Raw genomic sequence first — 6744 nt, forward strand, 5'->3', positions numbered from 1 at the left:
GTTTTGTCCTTACAGAAAGCATTTAAAATATTTTTCTCTCACATTCAGTTCCTGGAAGTATTTGGAAATAATTGCCTTATTTCCCATGCTAGTCTCTGTAACAGTGTTAACATTGTTGTGAGAGCAGGGCACAGAAAGAGTAGAGTGTTAATAAAACACTGCAGTCTAATTCATCTCTTTGTTCAATCAACCCTGTGGCAAAGATTTTTAATGAGGCCCGTGTCTGGTTGAAATGTAATGAAAATAGTTGAGGAAGATATGGAATGAGAAATCATTTATAATCAATTTTATTTCTTAAAATTGGACAGAACATAGGTAAAACATTTAAAGTCATAGGTATAGGCAAGGATTTTCTGAACAGCACTCTAATTAAACAGGAAATACCAGAAAAAAAGAAAAATGGGATTCTATTAAGGTATAAGACTTCTGCACAGTAAAAGAATCAGTTAATAGAATACAGACATAACATATAGAACAGGAAATAATTTGCCAGATACTCCTTAAATAAGAAGACTATTATCTAGAATATACAAAGAACTCAAAAAACAGATCACTTAAAGTAAAAAACCCAATCAACAAATGAGCAAGAGGAATGAAAAAATATGTCTCAGAAGAAGAATTACAAATGCACAGCAAACACATTAAAAAAAATGTTCAACATCTTTGGCCATTAGAGAAGTGTGAATCAAGATAACACAAAGATTTCTTACACCAGAAAGAATGGCAATCATCAAGAAGTCAAAGAATTGGGCCGGGGATTTAGCTTAGTGGTTCTGGTGCCTGCCTCTCAAACGCAAGGTCCCGAGTTTGATCCCCGGTACCAAAAAAAACAAAGTCAAAGAATAAACACAAGGTCCTGAATTCCATCCCCAGTACCAAAAAAGAAGAAGACAAAGAATAACAAATGCTGGTGTGATTGGTGACAATGGTCGGTTGGAATTAAAGCTACTGTGGCCATTATGGAAAGCAACAGGGAGATTTCTCAAAGAACTAAAAGTACACATTCCATATGAACCAGCTTTGCCTTTCTAGGTATTTTTCCAACAGAGCTACAAACATCATATTAGTCATACATGCATACCAATGTTTATAGCAACACAACTCAAAATAGCTAAATCCAGGAATCAACCTGTATATCCATCAACAGATGAATGTATAGAGAAAATGTGGTGTCTGCACATGATGGAATACTACTACTTCATTTTAAAGATTCATGGATTTGAGAAATTTGTAGGAAAATGGATTCACCTGGAAAATAAAATGTTGAGTGAAATCAATCAGACACAGAAACTTAAACACTGTATGGTATTTCACTTGAGTAAGACAAAGTAAAAACAAAGAGAAAAACAAAAATGGATAGAAGAAAAAGAATGGGCACAGATCTCAGAGATGTGAAAAGGTCCGGGAAACAGGAGGAAAAAGGGGAGGGGAAGAATGATTTAAGATATGACATGTACACATTCTAAATACCCATAATGAATGTAAACATTATATGTCACAAACATGGCGGAAGAATGATATCAACAAAGAAAATAAGGGTAGGGGATTTAGAGATGGGGGTAGGAGGTGGATGAAAAGGGGATTAAAAAAGTAACAAGCTGTGTTATGTACATTTACCCACTCCCAAGGTGAATGTAAACTTCATATATAGCAAACATATACTAACAGAATAAAATTTTAAAATTTTAAACATAAAAAGATGATTTTTATTGATTATTTTGTTTTTTAGTTCACATCTAATTTATTAAATTCAGCTCTTATATATATCATTTGTTTTATTGGTTAGCTCTTTGGTTGATTATTGTTATTTTTTGACATGATGCCTTTTGTTTTCTTGAGATATCTTAGATTTTTAGAATTGTAAATAATAGCTAGAGCTTTCCATTTTAGAACTGCTCTCAATACGTCCCAATGTTTGAGGTGTATTTTGTTTCCATTTGGATATTATAAACTACTGAGCAATCAAAACTTCATCAATGCATCTCTACATATTTGTGCAAATTCTATCAATATATTTGTGCAAATTCTATCAATTCTATTAGGATTCTATTTGTGGAATTCTAATATTATATTGACCTAAGTGCCTTTTACTGAGCAGCAAATATATGGCACTTACTGAGCAGCAAATATATGGCTTCATACAGTTTATCTTTCTCATTTCTTACTTTCATGTTAATTATTTGTTTTTGCAATTATTACAGAAAGAAACAGTGCACATGAAGAAGGAATGATGACCACTCAACATATGAACAGGAATAAAACACATACCATCAAGGCAATGGTAAGTCTTAAGTACATGAATACTTGCAAGCAAATTAAAGAACTTTCACTGAGAAAAGTTAGTAATTTAGCATAATGGCTTACTCTAAGACAGGACTAAGCACTCTAAATCATAAGCTCTTGATAGCTTGATATTATTTAGAATTTAACATGAGTTCAGGGACATGATATGTAATCTTAATAAAAAACAAAAAGTTGCACTTAGTCTATGAAACACATGAAACTTCCCATATTCTAATAATTGTGTACTTGTGATGTTACAAATAAAAAATATTTGTTCTAACTAGTAATAACATATTATGAGTATACAAGTATACAAGTAAAAGTAAAACATTTGCCACTAGATTTCACAGATTAGTCTAGAATTCATAATTAGTGAGACATAATGGAATACTACTTCATTTAAAAGATTGATGAATTTGAGATATTTGTAGGAAAATGGATGCACCTGGAAACTATAATGTTGAGTGAAATCAATCAAACACAGAAGCTTAAACATTGTATGGTATTTCACTTGAGTAAGGCAAAGTATAAACAAAGAGAAAAATAAAAATGGATAGAAGATATGTTAGTATATAAAAGACAAATATTGATTTGCATCCCAAAGTAGATAAGTCATACTCCCAAAGACAATTCAGTTGGAATGAAGTAAAAGATTTAACTGATTCCTTGACTTGATACAACGTTTCTTAATTCACACTCTATATTACCACTGTATGCTTACAGTGTGAACAATCCCTTAGTGAGTGCATATACACGAAGAGACAAAACAGAATTCATGAATGTCCTCAATCAAAGAAATGGTTCTGTCAAGATTCTATATTTCTGTGATATGATAGGCCACATTCAAAAGAGAATAATGAATGCCTACAGCATACATTCTGACCTTATGTGAGAAAATAAAAATGTAATGAATGTGCACTAGCCATTGTGCAACTACCTTCTGATAACTGGAGCTTGACTTTCTCCTCAGCACATTCACTCTAGCTCTTTCACCCAGACTTGGGCTTCTTCTGCCTCTCACTGCCCCTGCCCCCATGTTGGAGGCTTTCCAGCTGTGGAACCTCCTGCACTTCAGAGATGCATGTGTTGCTTCTGTGTAATAAAACTCTCTCACTTAGCAACTTCTTTAGACTCCTTTCCTTTATTTCTATACTGGAGTGGGTCTGGACCTGAGAACATCGTAAGGTTGGTGGTCACAACCTAGCCATGACACTTCTTTCACCCAGGAGTCCCACACACCATGTTTACCTCTCTCCACACCTTCTTGGTCCTTCTGCACCTCTTCTTTTCCTTCCATGCCTCTTCATTATTTTCTACCATGCCTCTGGTCCCTCCATTTCCCCTGTGCTCCTTACATCCATCTGGGTGTCCTGTGAACCACGTTTGGTTTTCTCTTCATTTTTCTTCATGTCCCTCTTCATCACTTCCATCCACATTTTCAGGCTTTCCTGGTTTCCTGATTTCACTTCAGGTCATCTATCTGAGAGTTCCACACTCCAGGCTCAGTTCCTTCAAGCCCTCCTCAGGTCCTTCCAGGCCTCTTCCTGTCCCTCTGTACCTCCACTGATCCCATCATTTCTTTTACAACCTTTAAGTAAGGCCTTGGGTCCCTCCATTTCTCCTGGTTGCCTTCCAATCATTGGGGTGTCCCTCAGACCTGGCTTGGGTATTTCTAACTCTCTTTGCATTCCTCCATACCTCTTCTGTTGCTCTTGCTTCCTGGCCTCCCTGTGCACCTCTTGGGTCCCCCCACCTAGCCTGTCCACAGTTCCCACCCCAGACCTGAGGTTTCTGAAGCCCCTCCTCCTAGTTCTTGGTGGAGCTCCTTCTCATTCCACTCTCAAACCTAGAATGTGGAAGGGCTATTTACTTCACATTCTGCCCACTACTTAACCTGAGAGTCTCACATAGCAGGTTGCTTGTGGAAGGAGTTGCATTTTCAGGCTTCCACTAATTCAGATTTTATGAAAATGAGAAGACAGATGTCTTAGGGTCTTTGTGTCACTCTCATTGGAAAATCTAGTTCATTACCTGGGACCAATCTGCCCTTTGCATATCTAGGGGTGTCTTTGGTGCAGTTACACACAGACAGTGCTGCCTTATCAAAGGACAAAGCTTGTGTTGGTTTCACATATCCTGTCACTTGACAGGCTTATTTCTTTTAATTTTCTTAAGACACCTTGCTTTCTAGGATTTACCTCCTCATTAAAATTTCCCAGATCTAAATGATACTGTTTAATGATCTTACCCCTGCCTCATGCCCAACTGGGCACTCATTCATGGAGCCCTGATTCCTCAATATACCCATGTTTTGAAGTGGGGACAGGACAGGTGACTAGCTGAGGGTTATCTCACCATCCCTTAGGATGCATTTATGGAGAATTGGGCATCTCCTATTATCAAAGCTGTTTCTGAGATTGCCAATCAAGCATGTAATCTTACTGCATTGTAGTACAAAACTGAAGCATAAAAATTAATTTTATTTGCTAAATCTTTGTCGATCAACCTGTTGATTTTATAGCAAAACTGGTTAATGACTTTCAGATTAATTATTTAATAAGTCACAGCCCCCAACATCAATCACAGTTTCATCTCTTTGAAGGATTTTGTCAAGGTTTGTAATTCTTTTTTGGGGTGGGCGGATTTTCTGACCAGTCACAGGTTCCCAGTTCAAACCTACAGTTTATCCCAAATTTTCCTTAAAATCCTACGCATTCTATAGGTGTATGCTTCTCTACTGCCCGCCTCAAAACCTAGAATGTTTCCTGGAACATGGGAAGCAAACAGGAGGATTTGTAAATGAATAATAGGCAGATTGTGTCAAGTAAAAGGGCCAAAAACCAAGACCAGACCAGGCCACAACAGGCCTTTATTAGGGGAATAGATCGGCCAGACTGTCTCTGAACAAAGGAGAGACAAAAGCAGCATGGCCGGGGCAGGGAGAGTCTTTTATAGAGACTGGAGTGGGGCTTGTAGGGGCTGAGGTGGGGTTGAGTGAGGTAGTGATCAGGGAGTGGAGGAGCCGGTGACATCACTAAGTGGTAGAAGGTGAACGAGTATTAGGTTACTCTCTAGGTGGGACCAGGGGCATCCTGGGAAGAAGGGTTTGTTCTTTAGTGGGAGCAACCATCTTGGCATGATGTCACACAGGGGAGGGGGGAAGGCACCATAGGAAGAGGGCAGCTACTATACATAATACCTGCTGAGGTAATGGGAGACCTATCATTCCAGGCTTTTGTTTTATGACAGTTGGGCGAAGGTCTCTTCTTCTGGAGCTGCTTCCTGCTGACCAGGGGTGAAGATTGGGGCTAGACCTGGATCTGATGAGGCCTGTGGCAAGTGGGGACCTCTTCCATTTGTCGTACTGGCTGGTACCCTGCCATGATGAATTCTGTGACTGTCTGGTTGGTGAATGCCCTCATTTGTTCTGGCAAGAAATTTTGAAAACAGCAAACCAGACAGGGTCCAAAGAGTAAGATAAGGCAGATGGTGACTAATGGTCCTATCAGAGGAAGGAGCCAGGGCAGCCAACTATTTAGGGAAAAGAGATTTTCATTTACCCAATTGTTCATGTGTTGATCAATGTTTGAGGCCCTTTCAGTGAGCTTTTTTGCTGCATCTCATACTATACCCGATTGATTTGTATAAAAACAACATTCCTCTCCTAGGAAAAGACATATACCGCCCTTCTCTGCTGTAAGGAGATCTAGCCCCCTCCTATTTTGGAGAGTGACAGCCACTAAGGAATCTATTTGGTTTTGTAAAGTTGTGATTGATCTAGCTATTTCTTTTAGACTGTCACTTAGCTCTTTAGAGAGAGTTTGGAATTGAGTTAGTAAGGTAGCTAGGCCCCCTACTCCTGTCCCTAAAGCGGCAGTGATGCCTAGTCCTACGAGTAAGGGTATTAATTGGACAGCTCGTCAATGTCTGACCCATGTTTTTGTTGGCACTGATAAAGTTTGATTGTTTGGGGCTATATCAATGTTAGGGCTGAGGTAAACTAGAGTGCAAGTCCCTGTCCAGTTAGTCGGCAGGCACAGGTGGGCCAAAGTTCCACCAAGGAAGAGGATGCCTTGACTGGGTAAACAGAATTGGTTGTGTATGTCAAAAAGATGTGTGAGTTTGTTATTCTCCATTTCCCATATTCCTAGTGTTTCTGCCAATGCAGCGCCTGCTAAGGGTTGAAAAGGTCTTTGGCGTGAGATTTGTTGGGCATTGTTGGTCCTATTTTCTCATTGGAGAAAGAATCTCCTGGTTTCAACCAGAAGCCATTCTGGAGAATGGTTAAATGTTGGAATAAGGAGGCATTCTGAGACTGAGGGGGCTGTGTTGCAAGGGGTCCAGGGATGTATAGTCATGCAAGGCCTATGGTGACCATTGCAAAACCCAGAATTTTTGTTGAGAAGACCCTGTGTCTTAATTTTTGGAGCCCCAGTGAAGCGGACAGGCTGAACAAAGGAG

Source organism: Heterocephalus glaber, unplaced genomic scaffold (genome assembly GCF_053883595.1).
Source record: "Heterocephalus glaber isolate CG9 unplaced genomic scaffold, H.glaber_assembly_v1.0 deba00001481, whole genome shotgun sequence".
In the NCBI taxonomy this organism is placed as follows: Eukaryota; Metazoa; Chordata; class Mammalia; order Rodentia; family Bathyergidae; genus Heterocephalus; species Heterocephalus glaber.